This window comes from Dermacentor andersoni, chromosome 6, assembly GCF_023375885.2.
Source record: "Dermacentor andersoni chromosome 6, qqDerAnde1_hic_scaffold, whole genome shotgun sequence".
Lineage (NCBI taxonomy): Eukaryota > Metazoa > Arthropoda > Arachnida > Ixodida > Ixodidae > Dermacentor > Dermacentor andersoni.
Window position 1 is genome coordinate 68,400,638 of NC_092819.1, and position 20,496 is coordinate 68,421,133.

A 20,496-nucleotide genomic window follows, 5' to 3' on the forward strand; every position below is an offset into this window, starting at 1 on the left:
TTCCTACTTTTTTTTTCTAGAGAAGCTCTTTATGCGGACCCTGTTACGTTGTTGTCGGCGTTCGCCAAAACTACCATTATCAGTAATGGTTCGAGCATCGTCGTCTTCTACCACAGCTGACTCCGTTACCTCTCGTCATTCGAGTGCAGAATTTTACTTCTGTCGTCGTAATGGGGAGGCCACATTCACTGGGGTATGAGCCATTGCTTAAGGGGGTATTATCCATTCATTGTCTTACGTGACGGACAGATTTAACTTTGCAGCAATTTAAGTTTGAAGAATCGCAAGTGGCAATGCCGGGTGGATGCTGCTAAACACGCTGCCTAGCAAACTCGAGACATCGAACGCAAGCGACAACGGCGGACTGCGGGCATACCGTCACTGATGTCGTTGTCTCCTTCGCAGCCAAACGTGTGTGTAACCTCATTAAGAAACACAAAGACGTAGCCAATAATTAAGAAACACTTTAATGAACCACCGGGATTAGCCCACTCATAAACACAGGGGCGCATGTTTTAGCTTCGCTGGTTCACCATCTGTACGGACTGCAAGTTCTGCCCTCCGGCCACAGCCAACACTTTGCGACATATGGTACTGGGGGCAGGAATAACCGAGAAGTAGCACCGTCACCATCCCCATCAGGCGATAACATGCAGGAAGAAGTGAATTCAGAGGAAGAATTCGAAGACCAGTGGGAAACCGTGCTGCTGACGCAAGACCCTGACAACCAGCTATACGGTTGGTGAACAGGGCTCGGGCGGCGGCAGCGAGCCATGGCTACCTGGACTGAGGGGGCCACCCACTTCTGTGCTCAAGAAGCCTGGTCTAGCAGTAAAGTTTATTTCTCTCTCTCTCTCTTTCGCAGCGTACTGGTATACTGGCGGATAACTTTCTGTGGCTATGAAGGAAAAGCTACCGGGCGGAGCTTAACACATGGGTTACCGCGCGAAGTACTCCGGCAGCGTTTGACAGTGCTTTTTGGTTGCTCGGAACAGACGCTGAATCGGCGCAGCTTCCCCGTGCGACGGTTTGCCGTTTGCAGAAGGGAAAAGCCGCAAAATAAGTAAGCTTTTACATTCAGTAATGTGTTTGGCCTTATTTAACTGTTGCTAATAAGGTGTTTATGTTTTCTCTTCCCCAGGTTAATCTAACATGGACTCTTTGCAGAAGCGCTCTCACTTTTGCGCGCTTTGCCTCCGTAGCTTTCCCTTGATAGCCAGAAAGTTGTCCGCGAGTATAGCGTCTTGGCAACTCGAGCAACACTTTGTTTTAAAATTGCACAAATGAAGAATACGCTCACCTACACGATAGCCGGCTCTCCTTTTAGAATAGATACTCTAGCCACCATTGGGAACGTGAACGAAAAAGTATTATTCATCTTCATGCGCGTAATCTATAGCTGCGTAATGTCAGTCGCTAAGCTGTTCTATTTCCGGAACGTGCGATGATATTGAACGCTTTTTTAACGTATACATTGCGTTAAACGCAGGAAAATACGCCCCTGCTTGACTTTTATTGGTATTTCATTTAATGCTGTGGCCACGCCTGTGTGACCACGCTGCAGGCCTCTACAGCGTTCGCTTTCAAACGATTCGTCATAGAGTCCTCAACAGCAGTGACCGAAAGAGCGGTGACGAGAAGGAAGAGTTCATTGGTCGTCCTTGAATGGTATGTCCGACTTGAAATACTCCAGGTTGGCGTAGATGAGCAGGTTGATGGCGATCACGGCAATAACGATAGCCACCTTGATGGCCAAGGAGAGGCTCCTGCGCGGCCGCTCTTCGGTCAGCGCGCTCACGTGGTTGCCGCTGCTGCCCGGCTCGTCTATCCGTGCCGAGCCCCTGCGATTCAATCAATCAATCAATCAATCAATCAATCAATCAATCAATCAATCAATCAATCAATCAATCAATCAATCAATCAATCAATCAATCAATCAATCAATCAATCAATCAATCAATCAATCAATCAATCAATCAATTAATCAATCAATCAATCAATCAATCAATCAATCAATCAATCAATCAATTAATCAATCAATCAATCAATCAATCAATCAATCAATCAATCAATCAATCAATCAATCAATCTTTTTATTGCAGTTCCTAGAAAAATAAGGGCGGCGAAAAAGAAAAGCTACGTTACAGTGCCGCATGAATAGCCTCGGCACCCAGGAAAGTTGTTTGCGAAGAAAATAATATATGCGCAACAGATGGTTCAGAAATACGTACAATGGAGAACAATAGCATTCGAAAAGAACGCGCAATGATGTGCGCAAAAATTGCGTTGGGAAGCAATGTATTCAAGTTAAGCACCACTAAAAGCAGGATGTGCTACTTATACCCATCTGATCGCTACGCTCTGTCTGGTACAATGGAATCTAACGGAATTTCATCACGTGACAGAAGCTATAGCTGGAATACCGTCCGGTCGGGAAGCCGGAGCAATACTGATGCGTTGCGAGTTTCTACAAAGTGCACTAGAAGATTTGTACACACAGTAAACGACGAGACTCTTCAGGCACAACCGGAAGGCCCTACGGGATACATAAACAGATAAACGAGCTAAGAAGTTTCTTCCAGTTGCACAGCGACGGACACACACGCACACACAGAGATGACCACAGAATTCCAATGAGACATTGTGAACGTGCGACATACATCTTAAGCCACAATTTCCCGTATACTTCTATCGTGCTAATGCCAACTACCCCTTTCAGATGATCGCCGTATGTGCCGCATTCTGCAGCACGGGTGTGCGAAAGTCTATGAGTACTAGCCAGTTTTCTTTACGCAGAAGATGAATGATGGAAATGGGCAAAGTTGTAGCATTTGATTATTCGTTTCACGAAAGCTCACATGGATTCCACAGTTTCACATGGATTCCAAGGTGCGCGCTGGGATTCCACGGTGCGCGCTTGTGCGGGGTGAATAAAAGTAAGAATGGGATCCGTGAGAACCTAAATACCGTTAGAAAAAGTAAATTATTTTTAACATTTGCAGCTGAACGTTGCTCAAAGAACTCCTCGGTGAGGCCTACATCTTTTGGCGTCTGCACTGACCTTAACAGTTTGGATACGCGAGTTTGACGGTGTTCAGTTTTTGGTTTCGTCATAGACGGATTCCTTCGAGGTTCCTATCATTTCATTTCCTTTATTTACCCCAAAGACCTACACAAACATTACTTAGGGGGGGGGGGGGAGGGAGGGGCAGAGGTGTCGTGTCAAGTGCGTGAATGCCGTGAGCGGAATGGGTCAGCCCTGTGAAGACGACGACGAGACGCTGCAGGGGTTGTAAGATCGCTGAAACAAATAATTTCACGATTACAACGACGGTAGCACGAGGCATGCAATCAAACATGAAGCACTCAGCCAATCACGGCAGAGCTGAAGGCGTAAAGAAAAAATGGCCAGGCTTAGCTTGGTTAAGCCAAGAATGCGTTGCATATTGCGCGGTCCTTTTTTTTGAGGGCGAGGTATTGCTTGGCGGCACTCGATCTTCTCGGTAATACTTGGTTGCACGCTCCTTTTCAAGTCGCTGCTGTCGCTGTTCGGGAGTTTCTTGTGCACGCATCTGCCGCTTGGTAGCATTCCGCCGTTCCGAACTAGTAGAAGCACTGTCGGGTAAACTCATAACTTCTTCCTTCGCTCCCAGCGTTGCTTCAGTAGAGGAACGTTGCTGCCGAGCTGCATACTGAGCGCGCCGTTTATCGAGTCGTTCTTCCCGTTCTTCTTCTGTCTCCGTGGCCCGCTGAAGCTTTCGCTTTGCGCTCTGTCGAACTGCTTTACCCGTGGGCGGCATCTGGCTGTAAGACTGTCCCGGCGAAGGAGCGCAGCTCTTTTATACATATGCCGTGACGTCAATCATAGCGCAGCGCCCCTAGCGGGAGGAGCGGGAGTCAGGTGGTGGCTGCGGCCGCGCGCGACCGCGCGAGTTGGGGCCCAGCTTTTCCTCCGGCTGTCGTGACGTCACGTCACGTGGTTGCGCTAAAGGTCAATGGTGGCTGCCCGGCCGCGCCCAAGGGCTGAACCGAGTGATTGCAATATGCAACGTATAAAAGAAAAATGAATCCGGGGCGACGGAGAAGAGTAAGCCAGCGGGGAGGAAGGAGTTCGCCAGTGATCCAGGCGCAGGAGTGAAGCTGTCGGGTGTCGGGCCCGTGCCTCGTAGCTCCTTCTTGGCCAGGAAGACCTTATAGAGACAATCGCCACATTCTCCTGATCGCACGCAGGAAGGTGCCGAACGACATCGGAGAAATGAAGCCCATGCACCAGGAGCAGATGTGAATTCATTTGACTTTCTGTCCGGCGTCGAGACCTTTACCATGCCAAGGCTACCTGTCCACGTTCTCGAGGTCAAAATCGGGCTTCCTGCTGCATCGTTGGATCCCTGGTGTTCACCTGGATGTGACGAGGACTTTTTCTTCACTAAGACGACTGTATGGGAATGTTGGTAGGACATGAACGCAGCTTTTTGTGCACAAGACGAGGACGAAGAAGAGGCTTAGACACACGAGCGCAGACTTACAGTGCTGTCTTCTTCCGTCGCAGCTCCGCTCTGAGCGCTGCCTCCGCCACCACCTCTAGTCCATCGCGCAGCTCCAATGCAGACCCAGAAACTGTAGGTGCTTTTGACTTTCGAACTTTTCCTTCTAGACTTGTGTGCATGTGCTTGATTAGCTCGTTGAGCTTCGTTTTCTAGTTGTGCTGCGTTTTCTTAATCGAATGCCTCGTTGTGTGGTAACGGATGACTTCGTTATTTGATGCGCTGAGGCTGTGCCGGCACAGCGATTACTTCATTGAAAGAACCTGATCAAAGGTAGGTATATGACATAAAACACAAGAGAGATGAGGTTTGATTAAAGCATAAGTATAGGTACAAGTCAGTAAATATAACAAGCTCACTATACGCAGGCAAACTGTACATAGAATATACAAACAAGAAATCTGAATATATACAAGAAGTGGAATGCACACATGTGCATGACACGTAGCACACCATAGTACGCACTATAAAAGCCTGTATTTCACCACTGAACATAGCTAGGTACATGATTAGTTTTAATTATTTGATTCGGCATTATTTAACTCTTGTACAAACTGTTCATTGTTTGTAATGCAGATTGTTCCACTCATTCACAGCAAGATCTAAGAAGGGAAATGTCATTATACTGGTGCGTGTAAATGAAGCTTGTACTTTAATATTTATTTATTTTATTTGCAATACTGCCGGTCTCTACTGAGACCATAGCAGGTCTCATATTGTGGTGAATATGTGTAAAGCGCTTAACGCAGCTTAAATTATTATTATTCTGTAGTTGCTAGGACGACGAAATATATTCTGGAAGGAAGCAGGCAAAACTACGTTGCCTCTACTTCGTAATTTGTCGAAATAAAAAAATCATTTAATTATTGAAATGCTTGTATGTGTGGAGTAGAGCCCTGAAATAAAATAAGCTCTTTTATTTTGCAAATAATCCAGAGCGGCTGCATGCCAATTCAAGCTCAAAAATTACCTACAGATCTATACTGTAAGTAGCACAGATAATGTTTCCATTAGAAGGGCAGCATCGCCGGGAAGATTACCTAGTCGTCCTTGCTCGAAGTGCCATAGTCACTTTGAGATCAACCTTGCGGGATGGTTGGCCGGACTTCGGACAGCCTTGCCTTGTAGCCTCCGGTCTTCCAGCACTGTACGGTGTGCAGACTGGATCTGGTTCTGTGGGGACAGCGGGGAAAGCGGAGAAGTTGTGAAGATTGATAAAACATTTCATTTTTTTTCTCTCGTAATATTATGAAAATCAAGTGAAAGCTGCGGCTGACGGCATAGCCAATCAAGTCTGGGATGCTATGCACGTGTCCCACTCTCGAGCGTAGTCTGAAACGCCGCATCACTTGAGAGGGATAGAAAACAAATTTACTTGCGATTTAGCGGTAAATGCTAGAGAAATGCGTCAGCATTACGCCATACGTCTTTGATGTCCCGAATCCTTTATTTATATCGCGTACTCTGAATTGAAAAGTATTGTTCAGGAGCTCACTCGACATATGTTCCTTCGTATGACTACCGTCAGTTACACACACACACACACACACACACACACACACACACACACACACACACACACACACACACACACATATATATATATATATATATATATATATATATATATATATATATATATATATATATATATATATATATATATATATATATATATATATATATATTCTAAGCTCTCCTATTCCCTCTCTACCTCTACCCCGTGACCGACTTCCAGCCTTTCTAATGTTAACGCATGAAAAAGTAGCTGGGTGGTGGTTGCTTCAAAGGCGGCCTCGTAGCTTTCAATCTAGTGCCACATTATGAGAAAACGGAGCACCGGCGTCATGGTTCTCAGAGCAATACCCAAAACGCGGGCGCGACGTAGCTCCCTTCGCTCACGTCTCTTGGCCGTAAGACATAGGCGTATAGGTGCCTGTAGCTGCTGTTAAGCGGCTTTCTCTACTGATAATGAACACAAAGTTGTAAATACATACATACACACATACATACATGCATACATACATACTTACATACATACATACATACATACATACATACATACATACATACATACATACATACATACATACATACATACATACATACATACATACATACATACATACATACATACATACATACATACATGGATGGTCTTGAATACATCGCTGCGCGTGTTCGAAAAATGGTTTTGCGGACACCGCTGCAGTGTTCTTGCTCAAATCTTGCAGAACAATCGCTTTTTGGCTTCTACTTCGTTTAGTAGAACACTTGGCGCAGTTAATTGCCTGGTTTTTAAGAAAAATGTGTAAATTTGCTTGCGCTTATGGGGATGCGAGCTGCTGCCGTGACTGCGCAAGCATAAACTTGTGTCGCAGCCTGCCGTCAGCTGCAGAGAGAACGACAGAAAGCTGAGCTAGTTGGTAAGGATTCATTATGCAAAAATGTAAGGCGTGCAGACAGAACACAAGAGAAGTGGACAACACGAACGCCGACTGTCAACTGAAGGGAGCACTTAGGCGAAAAGAAGAAAGAAGCTTGTGCAGATGAGTTTTGTGTCCTCTTTCTTCTTTTCGCCTAAGTGCTCCCTTCCGTGGATAGTCGGCGTTCGTGCTGTCCCCTTCTCTTCTCTTGTGTCCTGTCTGCACGCCTTACCTTTTTGCATAGCTGCAGGAAGCAGCGTTTCAATGAGTGCTATAGCGCGTTGCCCTCTCCGGGAGCAGGCGAAAGAATGACAAAAAAAAGAACGAGTACGGCATTGCCAACACAACTCTATAATGTACCTATTAGTGCAATAAAAATGAAATGACCGCTCACTTAGAATATAACAGGACAGGGGCTAAGGTTGGCATCCCGGCATCACATCACGTGGCACGCTGCTTCCCGTGATACAAGCCGCTATTTGCCAGTACTCCCCAAGAAGCGGCAATGACGATATAGTTCCCTGTACTAGAGACACGTATTTCATAAACATTCACGCTGGGCGAGGTTATTACATTTAACTTTATACACATTACAGAGACAAGAGAATAAATTGAGAGAGAGATGACGGTATATTACGAGGTATGAACTATGCACTACAAGTACAATGCGACGCACAATGAGGTTGGTATCAGCTTTCTGTCTCTGGAGTAAAACTTAAAGAAAAATCCCACTGTGCTATAGAAATAGCCAATGAAAGCTTCTTGGTTAGTGAGCTTAGTCGACGTACACAAATGGATACCGATATATTGAAAAGACGAGTAGGTGAGCACAGGCACTTGAAATGAATTTCAAGAATGACACTAGTTTTGAGACATTTGTCAAAGTGAGGAATGAAATGCATGTGCGTCCGGGCTGCTTTTGTGCTTCAATGCATAAAATAGCGTTTTCTTGAAAAAGAACTGGAACTACAGTGCATGTTCACGGTGAGCTTAATGGCGCATATCCTCCAACTGGTGTCATTACGGCAATTCGTTCCAAGGGGATACGTCTTGCAAACTCGCTGCCTACAATGTCTTAATTGCCATATGTGCCGTCAATTAATTAATAAATAAGATAATGCATTTTTGCTAATCAGTTGCATGGTGGTTTTGCTTCCTCACCCAAGTAACGTCCGCCTCTCATAATGATCCCGCTCAAGGAGCAGAATTACCTTATCTCCAACAGGAGACCTTTTAAAATTCCGTTAAACTTTAAAATTATGCCCCCTCCCCCGCATATAAAATGTACACTTTTATTTACTTGAGGGATGTAGAGGTTATCTATTGTTCCATGGTATCTACAACGTCCCCCGTATTTTGATAGTAAACATACCGCCAGATCTTTGACTTTAGAAGAAAAACGAGACTCGGGGCGTAGGTGTTTGCATAGGACCATACTAAACATATTACTAACCAGCGCAGAAGGACAGTGCCTCACAATGTGTGACAGTATAGTATTGGAAAGGATAGCCAATAACAAAATGCCTTCTTGTGATGCGATTCTATTTACAATGGCGCTTTAAGAGCCTGTCGCATTAGTGTTCAAGGGACACTAAATAGAAACACTAAATCAGTTTAGTGTTTACGACGTCAACGAGACATTAGAACAATTATATGATGACGAGCCGTGACGACGAGGGTATAGCGACAACCGAATGAAAAATCAGAAAGGACGACGATGGCACTACTTAGACACGCCGACGACGCGTTTACTATAGCATGACAACGGTGGCATAATCACAATTGAATGACAACAGTACGATTACGATAGAATGAAGAACAAGGAATGACGTCAGTGGTTTGACGAAGTCAGTAGGACGATGACGGCTTCAAGGCGATCGGATGGCATTACCGAAGTGACGACGATTATGAAACGACAGCGCGAAGACGATGGCATCACGACGACGGCATGGCGAGCTTCAGATGTAGAACTTGCTATGAGAGCAATGAAATGATCACGGCTGCATCCCAACGGAGGTGGGACAACGAATGCCTGATGACGATGGCATGACAATGGCATGATGACAATGGGATAATGACGAGGGTATGGTGACAATGACGTGAGAGTATTACGTAACCTGTATGACGGCGATGGCATGAAGGCGACGGCGTCGCAAGAGTCGGTTGACGAAGCTGGAGTGACGATGAGGGCACCAACATGACTACATTATGACGACGGTCTGACAATGGAGACATGACAAAGACGGCATAATCACGATTGAATGATGACAGTGTAATTGCAATACGATGATGAAGGAAGAATGATGTTCATGGAAGGACAAAGGCGGTATGGCGATGATGGTATGGTGACAATATGACGATGTTCCTGAAGTGATGAGAATGATAAATCGACAGCGTGACGATGACTTCATGACGACAACAGTGCGACAATGATGGCGTGATGACGGCATGACGAGATTCGGATGACAAAGCTGGAAAGACGACTATGCACAGACCGCTACATCATTACGACCCCGAACACATGTCAAGTTTGCCAAGCTATTAAGCAACTTCCACCACTTAGTTGGAGTGAAAGTAAAGGCTTAATGACGACAGCATGACGACAGTCAGATCACGAAGCTGGAAAGACGGCGATTGAAAGACCGTGACAGAATCACGAACGCGATGTGATCGCGAATGCATGGCGACCAGGGCATGATGAGTGTCGGACGGCAAAGTTGGAATGACGACGTTGCAAAAAAGACTACGACGGCATCTCTACCTTAAGCGCACATTTAGTGGCCTACGCTATTACGCAACTTCAGCCACTAGGCCGGGAAAGAAGGCGCGACGACGATGGCGTGGAGAGAGAGAGAGATGACGAAGCTGGAATAACGACAATACAACGACCACGACGGCATCACGACCAGGAGCACATACCTAGTTACCCAAGTAGGTAGACAACTTGGGCCATTAGGTCTGCGTAAGCGGACGGACGGACGGACGGACAGACAGACAGACAGACAGACAGACAGACAGACAGACAGACAGACAGATAGATAGATAGATAGATAGATAGATAGATAGATAGATAGATAGATAGATAGATAGATAGATAGATAGATAGATAGATAGATAGATAGATAGGCTAAAAACGGCGGAAGTAGACAAGGAATGCTACTCGCATTAAAAGGGCGAGAAACGTAGTTAATGTGTAAAGCTCAAACAACAGCACAAAACTCGGAAAACGATGACCATGGGTTATGAAAAATATTCAGATCATGAAAATAGACCGCATAATGACTCTGCACTCTGTTGACGGTTGAGTATTAGTGATTATGACAAGCAGTAACATGGAAAGATCTTTGTTCTCTGATGATATTGTGGGGAATACGAAAATAGTAATAATAACAAAAATACGGAGGAAGGTATTTCAGGATTACTGTGGACATTAATGCGATTGGCATTCAGGGAATTAGCGACGCACAGCATCGCGACAATGGAAACTCGTCACGTATAAAGCGAGTACTACAGATAGGGATCCTATCTCACGCTTCCCCTTCGACTCGCCGTGCCACCTAGCGTCCACTGTAGCGCGTGTCTGAATATATAATCAGATAAGATTTCTGAATATATATTTAAGTCCACCAAGCACCGGATATATTTCGAAAGCATTTTTGTCATCCAAGAATGACGCATACGTAGTTGTCATACCCTGCGACTTCAACAGGTGTCTAAGAGGTTTATTAAAAAAATTGGAGGACGCTTAAGCTTCGCCTTCAAGAGTGGAACGCGATAGCGTTATCGCACCGCGTTCGCACCGTCTACTCAAACGCGCTACGCCAGCCAAACGTCGCGATCGGCACAGATAACCGGGCCCGGACGCGCCATGAAGGCGGACGCGATCATGGGGCGAGTGGCGCGCTACGTGTCGGGGCAGTGCCGTACATTGCGAGGAGGGGGTCATCTGTGTTTGCCGCAAGATGGCTCTGCGTGTGCGCAGAGCGCAGAAGAAATGTAGAGGAAACGTACTTCGCTACTCATGAAACTGCGACTTCTGTAAGTTACATGGTCATAATTACCGATATACAACGCAGTACAACTTTCTACGGCACGTTTCTAAGGCAACACCGCATTCACTAGAGGCGATTTTGTCCCGTTCTGAAATAACGAACTCGTGGCCGAGTGGTAGCGTCTCCGTCTCACACTCCGGAGACCCTGATTCGATTCCCACCAGCCCATCTTGCAAGATGTCTTTTTTATTTATGAAGTGCCTTCTGGGATTTATCGCTCACGGCCAACGCCGCTGACGCCGACGCCGATGACACCGGCTTTTCTGCGACACGAGCTCCTTAACGCTGTCGCGTTAAAAGTGGTACTTAGCCTGAGACCCACGTTCACATGAAAGAGGTTCATTGAAGAGCAGAACATCACCAGTGGCACACAATCAGTGACCCAAGTCGGCGTGAAAGAGGTTAGCAGAGGACAAACAAAGATACCCGAAAACTGCACGAAGCTGCCAAGAAATGCGAATTGCACGAAAAATTCCGCAGAACCCATCTCACGATGATTGCTCACGGTAATGCGTTTTGCATTGTACCAATATAGCCACACAACGTATTGGCACCATAGAAACGAGTGAGGCCCTTAGAACACACGGCGCCGTCTACCACCACCACCGCGAAGCGTGGACTCTGAAATTCATGGCGCGCTGGTGCGTGCGAAGGCTTAGAAAAGCGTCATACGGCAACCGGGTTGTCCAGAAACAACTCTATGGCTTCTTTCTGGACACGCTACGCCATCTAGAGGCGCTGCCGAAAAGTCGGCGCATGGCTCCGCCAACGAGAAGAGTGGTGCTTCGGTGTCTGCGAACGCTGAGCGTTGTTCGTTCGCTTGCCGCACACTCAGTGGCTCACACTTAGTGACCGAAGTTGCGCGAGTAGTTAATTGAAGGACGGCACCTACTTGGTGCATTCGTGGCGCAGCTCGCTAATGTGTGGGCGTGAAAGACTTCTATTGTTTTAAGTTTTCTTGGTAAGCTTTCTTTTTTTCATTTACGTCTCTTTAAGAAATTATTTAACATATAAACGTTATAACCCACACAAATGGTAGACTTGAAGTTGCTCCTTTAATTGCGAGAAATAATTGCCGAGTAAAGTATTTTCGCTGTCATGTGTTTGCGTATATAGGAACTTCGTAGTGAAGCTTCCTTTCAAAGGCCAATATTACGCAGGGCCAAATGTTTAAATAAAATCAAGCTCGGTGGCAGTGGCGCCAGTACTCTTCAAATGGGATGCCCACAAAATCCTTCTATCCATTCTTCCTTGTTGCTGTTTAATTTTGTTTATGCACGAGCCCTCAAACGGCTAGGGTGCGTTTCCTCACAAGCCGCAGGATAGGAGTCAGATCAATCGTGAGAGATCGATGGCGACACCATCCGCATTCTACTAAAACACTTAGCCACGCTTCTTTTTGTTATTTTCTTTACTGTGAACTGTGTCTGTGTCACGCACACACGATCTTTACCATGAACTTACCTATTACTTCAAAGGGAACTTTCTTGAGCAGCCAGAATAACCAACACAGGCAAAACGAATCTACGCACTGTACAAAGTTTTCAGGCTCAAGCACTCTGGATCTCAGAGTGCATCAACGCTCAAGCGCTCAGAGAGCATCAACAGCAGCTACTATAGCAATCGCTAGAGACCACCTTGTCAAGACCCACATTGAAATTGAAGCTCTGAGGACCCCTATGAGGCATCGTGCCCGGACTCCTTGCGGACAGACCACGCACATATTTCAGCCAATCGATAACCGGACACGATGAATCATTGCCAGCTTGTTTCACTCTGGCTGCGAGACCTTAGAAGCCTCGGTCAGCCAAATGTCAACCTCAGAATACCTGACATCACGAAAAAAGGTGATCTATCATCAGCAGCCCTTAAACAGCTCACGTTACTACTTTTCTACGAGAACTACCGTGACTCTACGCATATCTACATTGATGTATCTGTCCTGTCAAACAGCTCCGCTGCGGCAATCGTGATACCAGCGAAAGTTAAAACCATCAAATTTAAGACTCTCACGTGACGACATCGATGGCAACAGAGCTCGCAGCGCTCTTTACCACCCTTCATTACCTCGGGGATGAAGCTCCACACAAGTGGACAATCTGCGATTCAAAGGCGGCATTGCAGTCTTTACTGTTACCTTTACGATGCGCACCGCACGAACAGCTAGTATTTCAGATTGCTGAGACGATGCGTCATATAAGTGAGGCAGGCCATGAAATAACTTTCCAATGGCTTCCAAGTAACTGCAGGATTATCGGCAATGAATGGGCCCATCAAGCTGCCTGTTCAGCTCATACTAAGGACCACCACGTACCAATACCACTTTTTAGAACTGACGCAGCACAGAAGCTCCGCCTGCTTGCTCGCCAGTGCATCACGTGGCCATAGAATCAGCCACATTTCAGTAATTCCCCACTACACTCCCTGGATCCCACATTAATCCTTCGAGTCCCATCAGAGCTTCGCCGTGGAGACTCCACGCTTTTGTGTCGACTGTGGTTGGGCGTTGTTTTTACGAAATCCTATGCGTTCCGCATAGGGATGGCCGACACCGGAACCTGTGACCACTGCGGTCGGGAAATATGATTGGCCATATTTTGTGCAACTGCCCGCAGTACAGTCCACAGATGGAATCTCTTCGACACGAACTCGACCAGCCGGACGACCAACCACTATCGGAAGAAGGTATTCTACGCCATCGACAGGACCCAGCGTCACAGAAGAAGGCCGTGCAAGCGCTAATATGCTTCTTGTGATCTACCGGCCTTTGTGAACCTCTCTTATTGGAACGCCAATTGTGTGTGTGTATCTGTGTGTGCATCTTTTCTTTCTTTTTTAACCCTTTCCTATCTGTCCTCTTTCTAACGCCTATCGCCCAACCCCAGCGTATAGGGTAGCAAACCAGAGACTAATATCTGGTTAACCTCCCTGTCTTTCCACTTCATCTCTATCTCTCTCTTCCTGACCATGTTGCCTGGTGCTTCTTGAAAGACATAACTGTCGTTAAAATGAAACAAAGAAAAATGACGATATATTGACGATAACACGGATGATACTTCTTGGTTGTAGAGCGGACGTCGCATCAGTACAAGCTTGTCCAAGCTCTCCAAAGTATTATTTCTACCAGTTTTGTACCATTTGGAACTGATTCCTTAAAAAAATTTGCAAAACCTTCACTGGTATGACGTCCACAAGACAGCCAAGAAGTTCGACTCGTGTTGTCGTCGATGTGCCATCTTTTTCGTGCGCTGTCGTTGAAGTGGCAAATACGTGATTGAAGTACTACGATGTTCGCTCGTGCTATGGTGAATAAGAGACCTGATAGAATGCAGTCGATTGGTAAGCCCTGATTTCTGGACCCGGCACCCGTGTCGGAGGGCAACCAGCACGGCGCAACTATGCTGTTGTTACTTTTCTTGAGATAAGAGAAGAGTAGGCTTCATTAGGAAAGTTTCGATATGCTTAGACTCCAATGATAAATTATGGATAACTGGACGCAGTGTATGTGTACACTCACATTTTGTCCGCACGCGATTTACGGATGGTACTGCTTTGATATTACAAAGTTATAATGAAAGTGTTACTTTATGACAAGAAGGTTCTGACGTGTCAACACGGCCAGAGGCGTTAATTAGACGTTTGCCGCAAGGCAACCCCCCCCCCCCCCCCCATCCATCAGCGCCTACCAAGAAGTCAACTCAGCTTTGACACCCACCGACGGCTGACAGTTTCACAAAGGGCACCCCCCCCCCCCCCCCCCACTACCGGACAGCATGAACTGAAAAAGGCCAAGAACTGAATGACTAAAAAGCCCAACGTCCAATGCTACCGAAGCCCGTTGCCGACCGTGGATTCCTAGATTGTTATCCTGCCACATATTCCATACCATCGGGCTTCGGAGGCGGGGTTACTGCGGAGCGTTGCGATAGTATGTGCGTGGTATCGCAACGGATCCGACGATTGTGACTTGCTGCGAGACAGTCTTCAGATTCCCTAGTCGACTCGCCTAGGGATGATGACGGCATTAAAAGCGGAGGCTTCCCGGGCAGAAGGGCCGACGTTTCCTGGTGTAAACTCGGACGTTTAACTTGCTCCTGCATGGAGCGAGCTTTCGTAACTGCAGCCGTGTAACTACTGTCAATTAAACCCCTTTTCCTTCTCTCCTACAACTGGACGTATTCGTCGATGGGCTTGGTGGATTCCTTGTCACAACGCCACCTCCAGCCTCTACAAGGTATATACAAAATAATGGCATGGTTTGAGATGAACTATATATTTGTGAACAAAGAAAAAAAAACAGTTAATCTTCTTTCATAGCCCTCATAAAAAAAATTCAACGGAACATCTCTACTTAAATAGCGAGCGATGCATTTGGTGCTTCTGCCAGAGTGTGGAGTATGCCACGAAACAACATACCTTGGTAATATTTTTTCATTAATCTTTCTCATTTGTTCATCACATACAGTATGTAGCTAAATGACGCCGCGTACTATGTGCAGTCATGTTCAAAATGATATGAGCATGTTATCTCAGCTTAAGAATCACCTATAAGGCTCTGGGTGAAACCGTATCAACTTATCGCGTTAAGGCCTACACAGGCGCTTCGCCATATAGGCTACCATGTATTAAATACTATATTACAAGCAATAACGAATTACATAATATATATACCCAACAGCAATGATGTTAGCCACAGTGATCTGATGGAAGAACATGGTATAATCGATATAAAACATTTTTTTTCTTTCTGTAGTAATTACAAAGCATTATTTTTATAAACTTTTGAAAACAACAAATGTAAAAAATGGCACTGCGCGAGACAGACATTTGCTCGGCCTAAGGCGTTTGCGAACTATGGTAAGAGAACGACAACATTTTATGTACCGTTCTACTTTAATAAAACACCAGAAGTTTCCAGCGTATCGCCATTACGAAAATAAAATATTTTTGCATGCCGCACGGTTCTGACAAACCACTAGGAATAGTCAGAAAAAACGATGTGAGGGGACCTTTTCTATCGACGTTTCGCTATTGTACAAAACAGAATATAGTATAGTGTTTTTTGTATCTGTATTTTCTGACTTTATTATTTCTCGAAAACATTTTACTATTGTATAAGATGAAATGGGGTGTTGTGCTGTACATATAACATTTTGCCTCCTTAAATATGGCATCGCTAACACTACTGCTTGTGCGGCAACAACATTAAGAAATTAGCCGAGTGGTGGAGGAAAAGGGAAATGAAAGAAGGGGGAAAAGAAAGAAACCCCGTGCTTGTATTATGCCAAACTAAGGGACAGTATAGCAGTACAGTGGTCTGCGGATTTGGGAATACATGTTAGTGGCACCTAAAGAATTTTAATTTTTCTGTTGTACCTAGTTTCCCTATTGTTTCCTTACTTCGTAAGACACAACACTGTGTGATACAGGCTAACGCACTCCCCAGTCCCGCTCAAAAGCATCATTGCTTTTTGCGGGCTGAGGAAATATTCTAATTGTGTATCTTATGTTGTAATCATCATCATCATCATGATTTTTTATTTTCACCATTGGATACAAGGTGAAAAAGGGAGAGCCGGAAAAAAAGCCGAAATTTCTTCGGCTTGACAAAGCTCCGGTCTCCCAGACAAGCACGGTAGCGGCTGGTGTAGCAATACAATCACGCATAAAGTGTGGATATAAGAGTATTTTTAAACAGAAATACATAGACATTTTCATGTTATTACATAGAAACTAGGTATAATACAGTTGTGTCAAATAACTCCCAGTATACAATTACAATCTGTTATCTTGGATATCATTATTTACACAGACTCAGTCGCATATATCATAAGAATGCAAAAGCAATGTATACATATATATATACATACACACACATACATATATATATAACAAATTTCACAGAAGTGTACAATAAACACAACTTACGATCAGGGAACATTATTTTTTTTAGAAATTATTTTACATACTTGCATATATGTATGTGCATCTATGTTAAAAAACAAAATTAAAGAAGAAAATCTGCATATAGACTGCTGCTGTCGCGACAGTCGAGAGAGCTAAAACGAGAGAGCTAAACGGGAGAGAGAGCTAAAAAAGCAAAAGCTATCTCTTTTGTGCACATGCACACAAAATGCTATATCTTTTTTTCTATACACCCCTCTGGAACCCTTAATAAAGAGTTTTAGTATAGCGTAAAATGCTTGCGTTAGCGTTAGCGTGTTCCGCACGCTAAACCTTTGCGGGACGCTATTCGAGAGAGTTTTAGTATAGCGTAAAACAACGACGCGACGCAAAGTGCAAAAGGTCTAGCATGCGATCTACGTGCGAGTTGTCAAAGCTGCAAAGCTTTTTCACTCGCCCTCTAATTAGGAGCAGTCAAAGCAGCATTTTCGGACAGTAGACAGCTTTAGAATATAGTTTATCACCTCATGTCCGCCCCTTCAAGACTTTTAGTTTAACGTACCGTAACGCAAACCAAACGTAAAGAAGACGCACAACGACAGGGCGCCGACTGGTACCTCGTGAGAAACATATCCGAGCCAAGACAATCCACTAGCAACTATTCTGTTGTTGCTATGCGGACGTGTCTCATCAGGGACGCCAGAATCGCATAACGATCTCAAAAACTGGACGCGCTATGCGCTCATAACGAGCGTTTCAGGTGAGTTTAGATGAAGCGAAAGCTCATTTCAATAGCTGCTTGCGATCAACGACAGCGAAAGCGTAGCCATCACGAGAATTAACAGGGAAGCGGGAGCCATGGGTACCGCCATGTTCGACTACGCTATTTCTTAGCATTGGTGCTTTGCGAGCGTTAGTGTCTCCCGCTTAATTCCGCGGGAGACACGCGGCCGCAAAACGCACTCTCGTTTAGCGTACTGCGCATGCGCACTAGGGCGCACGCAATGAACTGCATGCGCTACACGCTAGCTCGCGCTATACTAAAACTCTCTAATATCCCCCTGGGAGCACGTATTAGCCGTTTTTCTTGCGCATCTCCTATGAATAATTACTATGTTTGGATCCGTTCAATAGGACACGCGAGTGGAGCAAGCGGTCAGCTTTCGCAACATATTGAACTGTGCAAGCAAACAACAAACCATACATAAAAACACCCAGTGACAAGACAAGCCATGCATCTGCTTGTGTCGTGCGCGTCTAGAGGCTTAGGAGAACGCCACTTCGCGTTTCGTGATTCTTGACAAAAGACAGTGCTATATTTTATAGCGAATGACCTGAACCATAAAATGCCATCTGTCTGCGAAATTTTAACAGACGCAATGGTAAGCGCAATATATCTTCTTAAGAAAAAAAAATTACGGAAAAAACAAACAAGTCAGACTATACGAATGCGTGAAATTTAGGCTTATGCCTGTGATCTAGAAGAACAGAGCCCACAGTAACGCGGACGCATGAAGACATAGCCCACCGTGGTGACAAAACTCTGGCGCTGCGGTGCTAAACCCGTGGTCGGCCGTTTGATCCCCGGACGCGGCGGCCGAATGCTAAAATGCTCGTAAACCATACAATACATTGGGTGCACGTGGCCTGGGGGTCCAAAGAAAGAAAGAAAAAAGGTCCGGAGTCTCTCCCCTAAATGGTGCCTCATAATCACGTCGTAGTTACTTTACGGCTGTAAAACCAGAAAATTTAGTTTACACTTAAAGACGCGGAACGAGTCACAGTGCTAGGTGCATCATTTTGTGTCTTTACGTGTCCCTGTTCCGGCGTTCACCATTCCTCTATAGCCTATGCCACCACAAACTACCAACGAGCCCATATTGGCACACTGGTTTGTACTTACCTTTGCGTCTTCGAAAGCCAAGAAATAAGCCGTGGAAAAAGAACGTAGCGCAGTGCGAGTTTTGATGCGCCGTTCCTTCGCTGAGACGCGGGCGTTCTCTCGGCACGAGGTAAACAACGACGACGGGCCGCTGGCTTCTGGCAGCGCAGTCGGTCAGGATTTCTTTCGTCCGTGCAGTCTCCGCCGTCAGCTGCGGCGTCCGGCTTTCCTCATTTGCGGCCTTCGCCGGGCGTCAGATAAGCAATTTTACTCGACCGGAACGACAATGGCACTCGGCGACGAGGAGGACACGGCCGGTTGATCACGCTTGTCCCGCCGCGTACAGTCCGCTGCCGCTGTCTCTTTCGAGAAGTGCTTCGCTCTTCGCCGAAAGCGGCGACCTCGAAAGACGCAGTGACTCGCAGCGGTGTCCACATCCTTTAGCCGCGTCGCAGTTTTTGATCGCGTGCGTGCGTCGCGGCAAAACACCGCAGCGCGATAGGTCGTTGTTTGCACTTAAGAAACTGGGAACAGAGCAAGATGTGGCACGCGCGAAACGTAAATCAGGGTTGAACAGAGGGGAGATGGGCGGGCAAAGGCAGGGCGCTCCAGTGCGCCCCATATCGAAAAGTTTTTTTTTTTTTGCATTTTGTAGTTTGTACTCTTTCATGTATTTTCTTTTAAATAGCGTTCTCGTGCGTCATGTTGTGTACTATCCCTGCCTCCTTGAGTTGCACGGTTAGACATAGGCGTTCAGCATTGCTTAATGAATATTTATATCTCCCTTTCTGTTTATAAACATATTATAAAGCATGCGCAAGCATTTATAAGAATGCGGCTACATGAAAATTTACCTTTTATCAAAAAAAAAATATCTTGTGTGAATATACTTGTCACTGAGTTGCAGCATTCACGCGTGCTTTCTCATTAACGTTTTTGGCATAATCGTGCACTAGTTGTCACACTGTAAATTCAGTATAGATTGGGAGAGTTTCCGTCTTAGAGCAATGCTGGAACCTTGAAATTGCGTCATGGGATGTGAGGCACCGGATAAACTTCGGTCACCCGAAATTCGAAGGACGACGGCGTCCTGGACTGAGGGCGCCGCCCACCTGGGGACGACCATCGTCGTCTGTTCTTTAAATAAACTTTATTTCTCTTTCTCTCTCTCTCTCTCGCCCGAAATTCATTACCGCACACCCAAAGCGGGGTACACGAGCGTTTTCTGCATTCCGCCCCCATCGGAACGCGGCATACGAGGCTGGAAATCGAGCCCGTAACCTCGCGCCCTGCAGTCGAGTGCTGCTGAGACCAACGCCTTTCTGGGGTGGTCCTTCTGCCATCTGAGCTAACCGGCAGGCTGTCATGTTGCAGAGCGGGACCGACTGGAAGCGCAAAAAAAAAAAAAAGAACTGCATGTGACACATCTCAGGGCCACGGTTGATGCAACAATCCTGCTCCACCCGCCGTGGTTGCTCAGTCGCTATGGTGTTGGCCTGCTGAGCATGAGGTAGCGGGATCGAATCCCGGCTACGGCGGCCGCATTTCGATGGAGGAGAAATGCGAAAACACCCGTGTACTTACATTTAGGTGGACGTTAAAGAAACCCAGGTGGTCAAAATTTCCAGAGTCCTCCACTACGGCGCGCCTCATAATCATAAATTGGTTTTTGGCACGTAAAACCCCTA

At 45.9% G+C, this 20,496-nt stretch overlaps 1 long non-coding RNA gene across 1 annotated transcript; it reads right to left on the bottom strand.

Moving 5' to 3' along the window:
- Positions 1–448: 448 nt before the first annotated feature.
- On the bottom strand, positions 449–19,236 carry LOC126522360 (uncharacterized). Its single transcript, XR_007597401.3, has 3 exons — positions 18,830–19,236; positions 5,585–5,717; positions 449–1,841 (listed from the first exon to the last, which is right to left on the bottom strand). It is a non-coding gene; the product is annotated as an uncharacterized lncRNA (long non-coding RNA).
- Positions 19,237–20,496: the final 1,260 nt, after the last annotated feature.